The sequence below is a fragment of the Podarcis gaigeae genome (genome assembly GCF_964106915.1).
Source record: "Podarcis gaigeae genome assembly, chromosome: 4".
Classification (NCBI taxonomy): domain Eukaryota; kingdom Metazoa; phylum Chordata; class Lepidosauria; order Squamata; family Lacertidae; genus Podarcis; species Podarcis gaigeae.
Window position 1 is genome coordinate 52,525,531 of NC_139677.1, and position 15,004 is coordinate 52,540,534.

Consider the following 15,004-nt stretch of genomic DNA (forward strand, 5'->3'; position numbering starts at 1 on the left):
TGCTGTTTTCAAGACATTTGCTGGCAACTTTTAAAAGAGTCATCATGCTAGCTTTTCAATGAGTAGGTACCTGAAAAAGACATGTACAGTGTATCACCTTTCCTTTCCTTGTTAGAATGATACCTGCAGGACCATTTTTGGACCAAAGAAGATGATGCAGCTCAGGAGTGAAGAACCTGAAACCCTGCAGATGTTGTTGGATTCCAGTTTCCATTACCCACGGGACACACCTCCAGGCATAATGTAAGTGATTATGCTTTCTAACTTTGATCATTGTTCTTCATATTTCCCTGTAGAAGCCAGTTTTAATTTTAATTCATCCCCTTTAGTTCATGGATGGTGAATCTGTGGCCCTCCAGATGTTGCAGCTCCCATCATCCCTGACCACTAGGCCAGGTTGCTGGGGCTGAAAGGACCTGGAATACAACAACATCAGGAGGACCAGTTTCCCCCATTCCAGCTTGAACTGTCAGTAATCAAAACATGTTATGGGTATAGGAATGGAACTAAGAACTCAATGAGATTAGGAAGAATGTATTTTACTAGTGTTAAGGCTAAAAAAACGCAATCACAGAGAAAATACTTGGCTATTATGGAGTACCCCAACCTTTGAGAGAGACAGAGGCATTTTAAGAAACAAAATGAAAGCTACAGGGATTCTCACTTCCTAACTACAAATAGTTCTACAAAAACCAGGGTTAGTAAATTACCAGAACTGTAAAGAATGTTTTTGAACTACCACCCTACAGAATTCAAAGATACTTCTTTTAAAGAGAATTTGACAGCCCATCTTAGTGTGCAGTACAGTATTAATCGTGTCTACTTCTTCAAAGAAAGTTCTCCACATAACACAAACATCATACTGTAGAATATTAAAGATGCAGCCCACTCTAGTATGACTAAAATTCACATGACTAATTGCCATTCATTCTAACATTCCATATCTTTAAGAATCTGGGATAACTAGTTATAGGCAGCTGAGGCAAACACTGACCTATTGTAGTCCATACAATGACGCTAGTTAAGCTCATGGCCTATGGCAATTCTTCCTGGTTTGCAGAGAAAGGTTTGTCGCTTTTTCTTTTTTCTTTTAAAGAGGATATATTACTAACATTGCCTACCAGCCTTGATTACGTAGGATCTGGGGAAATAATTGCAGTAGGTGTATGTGTGTGCATCTAAGTGTGAGACTGAATTCATAACCTTTCAAGAAGCCAGACACTGCATGAATGTTATATAAAAATACAGAGATCAACACTCTAGATATTGTATACATTTTGAAGAGGCCGCAAAGAAAAGAAAAATATTCACATGGCGTTGGGAGGCACAATTCTGGCCTGCTTTGGATAAGTGATGCTACAAGTTCTTCAAGATGTCAACCATGTCGTAGCAACATCATGGGAGGGGTTTTTCTAGGACAAAGATCAAATTGTGACGCTCCCTTTTTATTTTTCTTATTTCGCATGTTGTTTAAGTAATACTGTTATATTTATAGTATTGGAATGTGGGTTTTTGTATGTTGTTATATTTGCTATTGTTTTGCTGTGTTACTATGAAATTGTTTCTGTATTGTTTGTTTGAAATGCATCCCTGCTTCTTTGTTGTAAGCCACTTTGAGCATGGTGTGTGTGTGTGTGTGTGTGTGTGTGTGTGTGTAAAAGCAGCATAGAAATAAAATGAATAAATGAACAGTCCAGAGTCCAAATTCACTGTTGCTAGCACATCAGAACCCTATTTAGGCAGTCAAAACTTCACAACAATAATTGCCGGGGCATGAGATGGGCGACAGTGCAGGGCAAACACACACATTCCTGCTCCCACCATCCCACCAGTTCATGGGAACATTGTATGTGCATTCAAGCAGGCTTCCTTGATGTTGAAATGATTCAGTTTGTAGACAGCTTTGGATAGGGATTGGCACAAAGCACAATAACAGGCTAAATAAGCATGATCACACTCCCCTCTCTTGTTTTTGAATGCCCAAATAGCACTTACACTGAGAAAAGATAAGAACTATATTCTTAAATCTTGCTGTTAAAGTTTTATAAATATAAAATCTAACAAGCAGTAATGACGTTTCAATACAACTCAGAAGAATCCAGCTGTACTTTAATAGTAGAAACTGATAATTCAACATATTAAAATAAATGCAATGGTTTTAACATATACTTCTTAAAATTTCAAACTAGGTGAGGTAGATTAATATCTGATTTTTCCATGCACCCGTCTTAGTCAAATACAGTAAGTTATTGCTGTGCTAACACACACACCTACACAGTTACCTTCCTTAAAAAGGGAAAGCCGAGTGTTGGACTAAGGCTGGCTGGGTTATCTTTGCATAATGATGTTTTCTTAAAGAGTGGGTAGATATCTACCCAAACAAAAACTTGTTATCAAGAAGCATTGTCAATTAGTCAATGCCTCATTTAACCAAGGATAATAACCATCCTTACCACGTGAAACCATCAGCCAGCTTCCTCCAGCAATGCCTCACTAAATTGTACTTTTCCATAGTCACCTCAAGTAGCCAGATAACATGTTCAACTTGATTTAAATAAAATAAAATAAATTTGGAATATCTATCCCTTATCATTAGGGTTTGTATTAGTCTTATTAAAGACAGAAACAAGAAAATAACACATGACCATACACGCTTTCACCCAGAGAGAAAAAGCATTTTTAAAATTGTGCATTAAAAGAAAATCACTTAAAATGCACGCTTTTACCATAAAACAAAATTCATAAAATACAGCCATACAAATTCCTTCGCTATCTATGACAAGAAAAACACAACAAAAAGCAAATCCCGTTGTTACAGATTTATAGAAGAACTATCTCTTCTGCAAGGTCAGTTTTTACAGTCCCATTGTTAGCCTTGCCACGAAGGGAGACATGGTGAGAGCAACTGAAGGACTGTCTTACAACAGAGTCCAGGTGCATTTTCAGCAGTAAAAGGGCAACCCCCTCAGCCTGGAAACAGCAGTTGTGTGACTAAGGCTACATACATATTAGCGGTTTAAAATGCAGCAAAGTTGATTCCCTCACTTTATTTCAAGTCACATTTCCTCAGTGTTGTACACACCAGAGACAGGGCAGGGATGTCCTCACCTGATACACACGACCCTTTTGATCCCCCCCCACAATTGTGCCTCCCCCCAACACATTTCTACTCATGTGTTGTCTCCACATGCCAGGTGACAGTTTATAAAGTGAATGTGGCTAAGTTTTTCCTTTTGGAATGAGAGTTTGGTTTGAGAGGAAGCACATTAAACAGCAGTACAGTGGTACCACTGGTTGTGAATGGGATCCGTTCCGGAGGCCCATTCGCAACATGAAAAGCCCGCAACCTGAAGCGCCGTACCTGCGCAGATGCATGAAGCATGATTTAGCGTTACTGCGCATGCGTGAGCAGTGAAATCCGGAAGTAACCCTTTCCGGTACTTCCGACTCGCTGCGGGATGTAACCTGAAAAAAACGTAACATGAAGCAAACGTAACATGCGGTATGACTATTTCTGAAGAAACTATAGGGCAGCTCTGTCTAATGTCCACAAAACTTCATACACCACTGGAAACAGAGCAAATAGTAATGTTTGCACAGCCCAAGGCCATAGTCCTAGAAATAAAGAGCTAGAGGTGGCCTTGTAGGCAATCCCATCAAACCCCCCCCATGTGATACAGGAAACCCAAGCTGGAAATCCAGTCCTGCCTCCACTTGAAGTCCTACAATTAAATGGTTTCATCCAAAAGCTGCTCACTTACCTGTAAGTTAGGTCTCACTAAGCATAGTAGGATTAATTTTGAGTAAACATACATGGGATTGCACTGAAAGTTGGGGCAATCAAAAATTATTTACTGGTGCACCAAGAATTCCAGAAAACAGGTTACTCATCCTGTATTGCAGGGATTTGCACTAGATGACCCTTGAGGTCCCTTTCAACTCTACAGTTCTATGATTGTATGGTAAATGTTCGATCTACAATATGAAAGTGTTAATTTTTGTTTAACGTAGAAGGTAATGAATCATACTGTTTCTGCTTACGTTCCCAGGAGTTCCTGGTACATCTAATCACTACTGCACCCTTAGTCAACCCAAGATGTCATCAACCCAAGATGACTCAAGGCTGAAATCCTAACCATGTCTACTCAGATATAAATCCTACTGAATTCAATGAGATATGCTCCCAAGTACATGGGGTTAGGGCTGCAGTCTTACCCAAGTTCTAGAAACATCATTCTATTTTCCATTCCAACTTTTTACAATCCTTTCTCTGTCCAAACCTTGTGTGTCAGGATAACACTTCATGCATCTGATAAGACCTTGGCTTATGAAAGCTCATTCCATAATAAGCTGTAGGCTAATGCATACAGCAGACTTCAACACAAGAGGTCTTAGCCAATGGATGTCATATAAGTAATAGCTGTCGTTTAGGCCTTTCTTCCTCAACCTCCTCCTAAAGATCTAAGCCAGTGGTCATCACCCATTTTCTGGCGAAGAATTCCATAAATTAACTAAGCAGTAAAAGGTACTTTTGTCTCTCTAACATAAGGAAATGTCAGCCAGACTGACACACAGTATGTCTTCCTGAATGCTTATTTTCTGGTGATAGAACAGAGGGTTCTTAAGATTCTGTAGTTAATGAGCAGCCACCAGAAGTCATTCTAATGCAGTGATTTCTGCAAAGGGAAAAAAGCTGGTTAATAGGTGGGAAAATTAGCAGCCAATTTAAAAACACTGGCTCATTTAACACAACATTCTCTAATTACATTATCAACCCATCTGGAAGAACTGCTTGCAACCATAACAGAGGACTGCTAAAGCACTCTAACTGCTATAATGTGTCTCGTTTCCCCAAAGTTACTGCATGTTATTACTGGCATAGAGTTCATAGATGCGAGTCTTTCACTTCATAGTAATCATATTGGCTTTCGGGGAAACACAGAATTAGTGAGCATAATTTTGTTTATTATGTGAGATCAGAGTATAAGAAGCACTGGCAGCCTCATTTTAATGAAATCAGAATATAGCTTTTGATCTTCCAGTTTCTTTCAAGTTAACTAAAGTGTGGGAAGAACCTGTTCTTGAAAGTCCAGTGTGGGCTAAATGAAAAATTGCACACAAGGAGAGTATTTGTTGGTATGATTAATATTCCACCAACCCTTTACAAGGAAGCCCACAAAATAAAATATTAAACTTGGTCCAATTATTATGCTATCTGCATGGTGCAGTTGTAATTTTTGCAAAAGCTCTTTCTCTGGTCACCCCTTTATCTCTGATGGTGGTGGGAAGAATGCCCTCAGTAAAAGATATCAAGATCTGAGTAGACTGATTACATAAAAATGAATTTTTAAAAATATATTCAGAGTAATGTCAGAGCCAAAGTCCATTTTCTTCTTTTAAATGTATCCACTGAGGCAGGGCTGCTAACTTGAGCAGAGAAGTGGTGTGGGGGTTAGGCACATTTAACTCTTTACTCCCACATCACTTTCCTGACTGAAACATCGCCGGATTTGTTGTTTGCTCTATGTTTGGGGATATATATCAGTAAAATAGCATGGGGAAAGGTGCCACATCCTATATTGCTTCCCAGTCAAATTAGCTCCCCCCCCCCCAGCACAATGGAATTCCTGGTGCATTCTGGCTCTCAGGCTCCAGCAGGCTTCTTTAAACAAAGCAGGCCACAATTAAGCCACTATTCTTAAACTGGTCATTTCCACTCATAAAGGAAATCCGTATCAGGAATGTATCCATCACATTTCAATAAGTGGAGTATTTCAGGGGAGAAATGTGTATCCTGGGGTATACTGCACACAGGTGGAACAGGTAATTCACCAGCACCTTCTACTGTCCCTTAAAATGTACCAGCAGCTACTGGAGCTTACCATGCTGCTCTACACCTGTTCGTTCTGGTGACTTTTATTCTGAACACATTGTCTTTTTGTACTCAAAATGGCAGGTAGTAAATTAACTTGCACCTTTCCTGCCAGCTACATGGGAGTGGGTGGCAGAAAGTCAGAACATTTCTGGTAGACTGCCCTGTGCTTTATTTTAAAGAATTTTAGAGTACAAGCCTAGACATGTACTCTCAGAAGCAAGTCCCATCAACTGAAATGGGACATAGTTCCAGCCTCAGCTTTATCTGCAAAGTTGTTTCACTGCACTTCAGATATCCCATTAAGCAGCAAAACACATTTATGCACCCTGATTCGAGAAGAAGCAAAAGCAAAATCCAGGTACCAAGAAATCTCTACTAATGCTGTCTTGATTGGGCACATTATGGCTTTACCTGCTAGCTGCTTCCCTCTCCCTCTAATGCACCCAGAGATATTTCCAAGTACAAGAATTTGTTCAGTTAACCTTTACGAAACCATCATGGGCACTTCAATCCATTAGAGGTTCTTCTCAGAGCCGCAATGGATCAGTAGGCATTGAAGGAACATAACAACATGATTGTTTTTCCACTTAAAGGACCAGATGAGAGTCTGACTGTGGAGTAAGACTGGCTCATCTCACAATGATTTCTTGTGCTCGGAAATTTCTACCCACATTTACTTGCAAGGAATACTTACATTACTTTTAAGAGCTGCATTTAACAAACTGCATTACTCATCTGAATTTGAAAGAGACAGGAGTTAATAATAGGTTATTTCCTAATTGGACTGACATTTATCTAACAATGTTTACCTCTAAGTAATCATCACTAGTTTTCAATGGATTTATTTCCAGGAAAGTAAGTTTAGGACTGGAGTCCCAAGGCCTAACCAATAAGATGCAGGCAATCTGTGACTGAATCTCCTGATGAGTTCACTTTAACCAAAAAGCAGCTGAGGGCCACTGTGAAACTAATCAGAGCTGCAAGGCTGGAAGAGGGCGTTCAATCACCTCATGCTACTTCCCACCTCTAAATTGCAACCCCAAAGCTATTAGCCCTCCAGAAGTGTGCCCATATTGTTTTCTGCTACAGGGTTAATGGCACAGGGTGGGGGGATTTAGAACAATGAACCATTAGGGCAGAAGGCTAAGACCCCCACCCTCTCCTAGTGCTACTGATCTGATCTAATGTGGATCAGCTGCTTTTAAGTAAAAGGGAGAATACTGGGAGCAGAGGTCCACAGCGGGTCTTGGTAGTAAAAAAACAACCTACAATCACCAGAACCCTGCCCTTTTCTTTGTCTCTAACCTTGTGCTGTGTGTCTCCATGGAAATTCAAAACAGTGCCTTGGCTCCCTTCTCCAGCTCTGAACTGGAGAGGGTGGCAGGGGCTTATAAGTTTGGTTCCATGCTGTTGAGGCAGTGCATATAGCTGGGGTTGGCAACCTAAGGCCCATGGGCCAGAAGCAGCCTATGGAGGCTGTTTAATCAGTCCACGAACCGCCTGCTCGGCGAGTCCCCATGTGCTGTTCTAAACCGGTGCAGCACGGTGCGGGGACTCTCTTCCGTTGCTCTGGAAATCGCTTCTGGGCATGCACAGAAGTGATTTCTGGCACCGCGGAATGTGCAGATGTGATTTCCGGCATTGTGCTGTACCGGTCCGGCCCACGGAGGATCTCCATGGGAGTGATCCGGCCCATGCCCGGTAAGCCTTGTCGACCCCTGGTATATAGCATGGTTGGCAATGTAGTGGCCAAACCAGTCCCCAGCTGGAACTGGGGAAGTGGTGGGGATTGCCACACAACTTCAGGCACGATCCCTGCCTCATCTCCAGTTCAAGAGTTACAGTCTGGGATGATCCACGTTCACCAGAGGGTTGTGGCATTTTCACCAAAGTGAGCATAAATTATGGAAACTTGGTTGGGAGGTTTAATTGCAAATCATATTCATATGTTTCTTCAGTGCCTACTGCACCACTGTGGCTCAGGAAAGCAAATCCAATAGCGTAAAATACCCATGATGGATTCATAAAAGTAGACTTTCCAAACCAATTTCCTGCTTCTATTCATTAGCAGAAACTGCTAATTAATCTAACGGCAGTTTTTTTGTTTTTTGTTTGACAAAAGCAAACCAGAAGAAAGGGATCCCATGAGAGGCAACCCAACCTGTATTTGGAACATTTTACAAAGACACACTCCAAATATTTATTGAAAAAGCTACATGTATCAACAACGTGCTAAAAGACAGGAAACCTGATACAGCTTTTTAAGTGTCAACATTAAAGGGGCAAGAACTGGAAATCCTCCTGGGTCTGAACTGACCAACTGCTGCTTTTTAAAGCACACATTAACTAATGACTAGGAAAGTGGAGTCATGCATGCAGAATGTTTATTTAATATCACACAAATTGTTCAAAACAGTGCTGAAACTGCAAGCAAAATTTGATAAGACAGGCACAGAGTAATCCATGGTGGGGGTGGGGGCAGATTGTACCAGTTACACTTGTACAATGTTAGGTTACACAAATATCCACCATCCATTGCTCACCTTATTGCCCTTTCCACACCTGAATCTTATAATTAACATGCCCCTGTGGCTACCAACTTTGACATATGCAAGTAGATGCTTTTCCTGTTATATTTGCAATGTAAACATTTTATTTAAGGAAGGAAAACATAAATGGGATCTGAAACAAAACTTTACACTTCACCGCCACAGATGACAAGTAGGAAGGGGACGGGATTTCATTCAGTTCTCATTTAAAGAGAAACCTACCAAATTCATACATTCCTAATCAATTTACGTGAACCAAAACATAGCCATCCTTTGACATTCACACTTTTCTGTGTTGTGCAATGCAGTTCACCAGCCAAGCACCACACACAAAAATGCATATATTAGATACACATATTGGTGGAAAACTCAGCTTCTTTCAAGATGAATGAAGTCCATGCTATGAATCAAGCCACTTTCAATCCACTTTCTTCTGTGCCAACAGACTCCAGCAGTATTACAGACTGTTAAAAAGTTGGCCTTTCAAGCACATTAGATCCTGATGGATTCAAATTACCTTGTAGAACAGGTTTAACAATATCCGCCCTCCCTTCCCCACAGGTGGGCGGGGTTTGCGGCACCAAGCGAGGCTCACCTGGGCGGGTGCCACCCATCTGCCTGAGCTGGCCTTTGACCCGCCCCCGCCAGGAAGGACAATGGACAGCCGGCCGGGGGTGGGCCTAAGGCCAAAGGAAAAGAGGCTGACTCCTGGGCTCAAGCCTCTTTTGCTGCTCTTCCTTCTGGGATCACCCACCCACCCTCCCTCAATTAATATTTCTTGCCTTTTAATTTCAGCTTAGGTCAGCGATCTTCAATTTAACAATTTCTTCTTTACAGGCTAATATTTTGCATTCCAGGTCAGCGGGCGCTGCTGTGGTCATAAGATGGTTGCTGTATTCAGAACCGGGAAGGAATTTTCCTTGCATTGGCAGGTTTCGCCTTCCCTGTAGAAATTTCGTCAAAGTTCGTCAGTCCTTTGCATTTGTTTGGCACATCAGAATCTGAAGTACAACAGACTCTTTACAGCTGGTGTTAAAGAGTCAAACTTCTATTCCTTCTATTATGTCAGAATGATGAACAGCAGCCTACCACAAATCAGAACAAAGATTTTCACCAGTAAGTGATCGTTCAAAGAGCTGAAAATGCGCTCTTGTAACCTGTCAACACTCTAAACCTTATAAAAAAGGGGCAGGAAAACAGTATCAAAGCGTATCCAACCCACATTAGTAAACAATGAGTATGTGTCAAATGTAAGTTAAATACAACCATGTGAAAAGTTTTGCATAAAAGGATGCTTGCATCATGCCATGTTTGTAATCACTTGGCAAATGCAGACACACCACTATGGCCAAAGCTAATATTTATTCCATCCCCAAACTACTACAACTAACTAATAGCACTGATTCAATACGACGGTAGAATGAAGTATACTAATGAAACCAAAATATCATAAATTCAAAACTACACATTATATTTGATGCACTTTATATGCTATGTAAGAAGTCTATGCTCAATGTAATTCTAAAAGCACACCCCCTTTTGGCAATATTCAATACTTGTTTTATATATAGCGCTTTTTTAGTTTCTGCTGCTGCTATATAATTTTGCTGTGTATCGCCAACAAGCTATTTCACTTGTCAAAGTCTTTGTGAACAAACAAAAGGCCAAGATATAATTCTTTGAAATGCTGATCTTTCTTTACTGAATTTAAATGCCACCCCTCATCCCAGGGGAAACCAAATGTTTGAAATCACAAAGATAACCCATTATTTTTAAACCATCATCTTGACAAAGCCATTTTAATACAAGGATCTTTTGATTATTTCACTCTTATTTTGTTTGACAGTAACTTAGTGAATAATTGAAATTTCATCTTTTTTAAAAAAAGAAAAAAGAAAAGAAAAGGCTAACATGTGGGAATATCTTAGTACTAAAGGTAGAATTTGTGAGTGAGGTAGAGGTTGATGGAGGATAAGAAAAAAAGGGTGTGTTGGGAACACATGGACCAGTTCTTTCTATTTTATTTTCCAACATTAAAGAGCCAAAGCCAGTGTTCAAGTTTACACTCATGAAAGTTCCTGGAATGGAAGAAAGAACAAAATCTGCTATTACTTCATGCCAACATTTGTGCTCTGAATGCATGAAGATTGATGTGGGAAGAATGTTATAGACATGATGACTGCTGGGCGGATTCTCTAACTATTTGGAAGCATTCAAAGTAGATCACCACCTCAATCTTTTAACATACCATAAGATTCAGCGCATGGCTTCAGAATACTAAACTATGGGAGCAAAAGGAAGGAGAATTCCCTGCCCGCTCTACCCCCTTAAATAAAGTCTGAAAATTGGGGCAGGGTGCTGCTCTGGAAGAAAGTTATTTGGGGGGAAATCACATGGAGGCAGCTTGCACAAAAGGTGCACAGATTGCAGACTGAAATAACAGTAGCCCTAAGCATCAATTCGAGGGATGCGGGTGGCGCTGTGGTCTAAACCACAGAGCCTAGGGCTTACCAATCAGAAGGTCAGTGGTTCGAATCCCCGCGACGGGGTGAGCTCCTGTTATTCTGCCCCTGCTCCTGCCAACCTAGCAGTTCGAAAGCATGTCAAAATGCAAGTAGATAAATAGGTACCACTCCGGCAGGAAGGTAAACAGCGTTTCTGTGCGCTGCTCTGGTTTGCCAGAAAGGGCTTAGTCATGCTGGCCACATGACCCGGAAGCTGTACGCCAGCTCCCTCGGCCAATAAAGCAAGATGAACGCCACAACCCCAGAGTCATCCCCAACTGGACCTAACGGTCAGGGGTCCCTTTACCTTTAAGCATCAATTCAGTACCACCAATGCTAAGCAAAGTTAATCCTATTTCCCATGAATGCAAATATTTTGTTGCCAATACTGGAGGACTGTGGTGCTGTAACAATAATTAGTAAGGAATGTACATTAAGGGTAAAAAAACCAAACTCTTGAGAGTCCCATGGACCACAAGAAGAACAAACCTATCCATTCTGAAGAAAATCAGCCCTGAGTGCTCACTGAAAGGACAGATCCTGAAGCTCCAATACTTTGGCCACCTCATGAGAAGAGAAGACTCCCTGGAAAAGACCCTGATGTTGGGGAAGATTGAGGGCACAAGGAGAAGGGGATGACAGAGGACGAGATGGTTGGACAGTGTTCTCGAAGCCACAAACATGAGTCTGACCAAACTGCGGGAGGCAGTGGAAGACAAGAGTGCCTGGCGTGCTCTGGTCTATGGGGTCACGAAGAGTAGGATATGACTAAACAACAGACAAGTTGAGCTTCTTTATCCTCCCCCTGGTCACCCCCCCCCCTGCAGTTTATATAGGTACCATCCTACAGTTAGGAACTGCATATTGCAAGGGACTATTAGAGTTCTTTGTAAAATAAAAGGCTTTCAAGAAAAAAATAAAAAGCTCCATTCCACAAAAGGCTTCTTCAGTACAAACTCCCATTTATTCCAACAGCCTTCAGAATCCTGGAGGACATTTGGGATTACACAGTTTAGCCTTATCATCTGACTAGTCATCCTGCCCAATAATGCATCCCTTAATCACATGAGATCCCATGACACTGTTGAAAACTTTTCTCAGCAATGAACTCATGTGCACTTGCAGAGAAAACTCACTGCTTTAAAGGACTGATATTTGAAGTTTGGATTGTGTTTAACATCAAGTTACATTTTTGATAAAACTTCCCTTTATGTGGAATGATGATCAAGTATTTAACCCACCAAGAAAGCTGGGTGCATTTGAGAAAGGAGGCAAGTTGCCCCGTTTCTTACCAGTCAGCAAAAACAGTATTTTTAGAGCTATGCAAGTAAAGATCAGAGCTTTATTTTATAGGTTATGGTCCAAATAGCTACTCAGAAGTTAACCACATTGGAGATTATCCCCAGTCAAGTGTGTATCTAGGAAGCTTTATTCAAGTCCTGTCTTTCAGCCTCAGCTTCACATCTGCATTATGAGCATATTGGTGCCGATCTACTTCACAGTGTTGTTGTAAGGATTACTGAAACAATGTGAAACATTTCGAACACTTAAAGGTACGGGCCAGTCGTGTCCGACTCTAGGGTTGTGCGCCCCTCTCACTTAAGAGGCTGTGGGCCAGCGCTGTCCGGAGACACTTCCGGGTCACATGGCCAGCATGACGAAGCTGCTCTGGCGAGCCGGCACCAGCGCAGCACACGGAAACACCGTTTACCTTCCCGCTAGAAAGCGGTACCTATTTATCTACTTGCACTTAGGGGTGCTTTCGAACTGCTAGGTGGGCAGGAGCTGGGACCGAAAGACGGGAGCTCACCCCGCCATGGGGATTCGAACCGCCAACCATGCGATCGGCAAGCCCTAGGCGCTGAGGTTTTACCCACGGCGCCACTCGCGTCCCCGGTTTGAACACTTAGGAAGCACTAAATAAATTATACGTCTTATGAATGTCCTCTAGGGAAAAAGAAGTGAAAGCCATATACAGTGGTACCTCGGGTTACAGACACTTCAGGTTACAGACTCCGCTAACCCAGAAATAGTACCTCAGATTAAGAACTTTGCTTCAGGATGAGAACAGAAATCGCGCAGCAGCAGCGGGAGGCCCCATTAGCTAAAGTGGTGCTTCAGGTTAAGAACAGTTTCAGGTTAAGAACAGACCTCCAGAACAAATTAAGTTCTTAACCCAAGATACCACTGTACAAGTACTTGGCAGTGTTAAGGGAAGTTACAACAAATGAATAGAGGACAATCCTGATCAGAGACTGCAAGCCTCTATATTCCAGGTTGTGGAGAACCACAGCATGCCCTGCTAGTGAGATTCTCAGAGGCATCTCTGGTTGGCCACTGCTGGAAACAACTGCAGGACTAGACAGGCCTTTGGTCTGATGCAACAGCACTCTTCATATATACTGTAATATATTACAGTTTCATACCATTCTTCTGTGCTTTTTTTCTAAGAATATTGCCTGGACCCATAAACACGGAATAATTTAAAAATAATGCATTGATCTCAGCATTCATAACAGTAAAGCAAGAGTTAATTCACGTTCTTGCTTATTTTCTTCTTTGCCTGCCTTTTGCCAGAATAGCCAAATGTGCAGGAAATGAAAGCAGTAATGTGGAAAGTGAACTTTGTTTCCTTTCTAAACTGTTTTTTTTGTTAGTCCTACATTTACACAGTATCAACACACACCCTGATACGGCAGCAATGTATTTGCAAAAAGAAATATGACTTCACACAAGGAAGTGTAAGTTAGTTCACCACAGGATGGAATTAAGTTACAGTTCTCAGGCCTGAATTTGGTTGCAGCATTTTCCCCAACCTTGAATACTTAGGTAGAACAGCTAGATCTGAATGAAAAAGGCATAGAAATTGAAACCAGCTCAAAGAATGTACACCTTTAGGCGCCAGGCAAAAGCGTTCCTTTTTAACTTTGGTTGATTTGATCGACATCCTATGCCCTTTTAAAATGTGGTGGGTTTTTTTTGGGGGGGGGGGGGGGAGGTGTTATTGGTTTTTTAAAATTTTGATTATGCATTTTGTGGAGTTATATTTTGATTTTATTCTGTGAACCGCCCTGAGACCTCTGGTATAGGGCAGGGTGTGTGTGTGTGTGTGTGTGTGTGTGTGTGTGTGTGTGTACACACAACTAAATAAATAAATAGTTCTCTAGCAACTGTAAAAAAAGAAAAAGAAAGAAAGTACAAAAGAGCTCTAAGAAACAATACTTACAATCTTCCTAGAACTCCCCAGGCTCTTTGAAAGAAAAAATATCAGAGAACAAGCAAAAATTTTACTTTCTGGTGTAGACATGAAAACTAGAATATCAGAGAGCCACAGAATATGGGACTTATGCATTTCCAAACAGCAGTTTAAAGTTGAAGCCTAAACTGCGACGTCAAACACCACCCCCATGTTATTTTTGATGTGGCACAATGAATCTGTTATTGGTTCCCCAAATTTCTTCCCTTTAAAGCCGGGGGGGCAGCGGGGGGGGGGGAGAGAAATGGGTAGTTAGGCTTTATCAGAGCAGCACACTGTAAGGGGTGATTTAACCCTTCCCCAGTTACACCCCCTCCAGCTGCTATTAGCACCAAAAAGATGGAGACTATAGGTAGTGGTATCATACATGCACTTTCCTGCTACTGGGAACAATAGCTGTTTTAGGAGGGGTCAATTTTTTCAGGAAAATGGCACACAGAAAAGGTTAAAAACCTCACCCATTAATGTTGCTGCCCCAATCCAATATAAGGGCTCCCGAGGCTATTTTAAAATATTAGGAGATCTTTTTCCACCCTTAATAGCGCAATGGATTAGGCTGAGATCCATCAGATTTTGTTGGTGGGAAACCATGGTGGTGTTCCCCAAGGAATCTGACAATTCTGCCAAATTTCCTGCAATTGTGGCATTTTAAGTGCTGAAGGCACAATGTTTGTTCATGTTCAAACTGTGTATGCCTCTTCCCCCCACCCCTTGCAGTCGTGTCAGTTCCTCATACAGTGATATGAGTGGCACCAGAAGGCACAGAGAAAAGCAACATATGGCATGCTCAGAGGAGTCCTTCCTGTCTGGGCAAGATTCT

The 15,004-nt window shown here is 41.6% G+C and overlaps 1 protein-coding gene and 1 long non-coding RNA gene across 3 annotated transcripts in view; both read right to left on the minus strand.

Annotated features, from left to right (window-relative positions):
* The window catches only part of LOC310842672, a 461,768-nt gene that overhangs the window by 64,952 nt on the left and 381,812 nt on the right, over positions 1–15,004 (minus strand). The window lies entirely within an intron of this gene.
* The window catches only part of BACE2 (beta-secretase 2), a 39,198-nt gene that overhangs the window by 20,468 nt on the left and 3,726 nt on the right, over positions 1–15,004 (minus strand). The window lies entirely within an intron of this gene.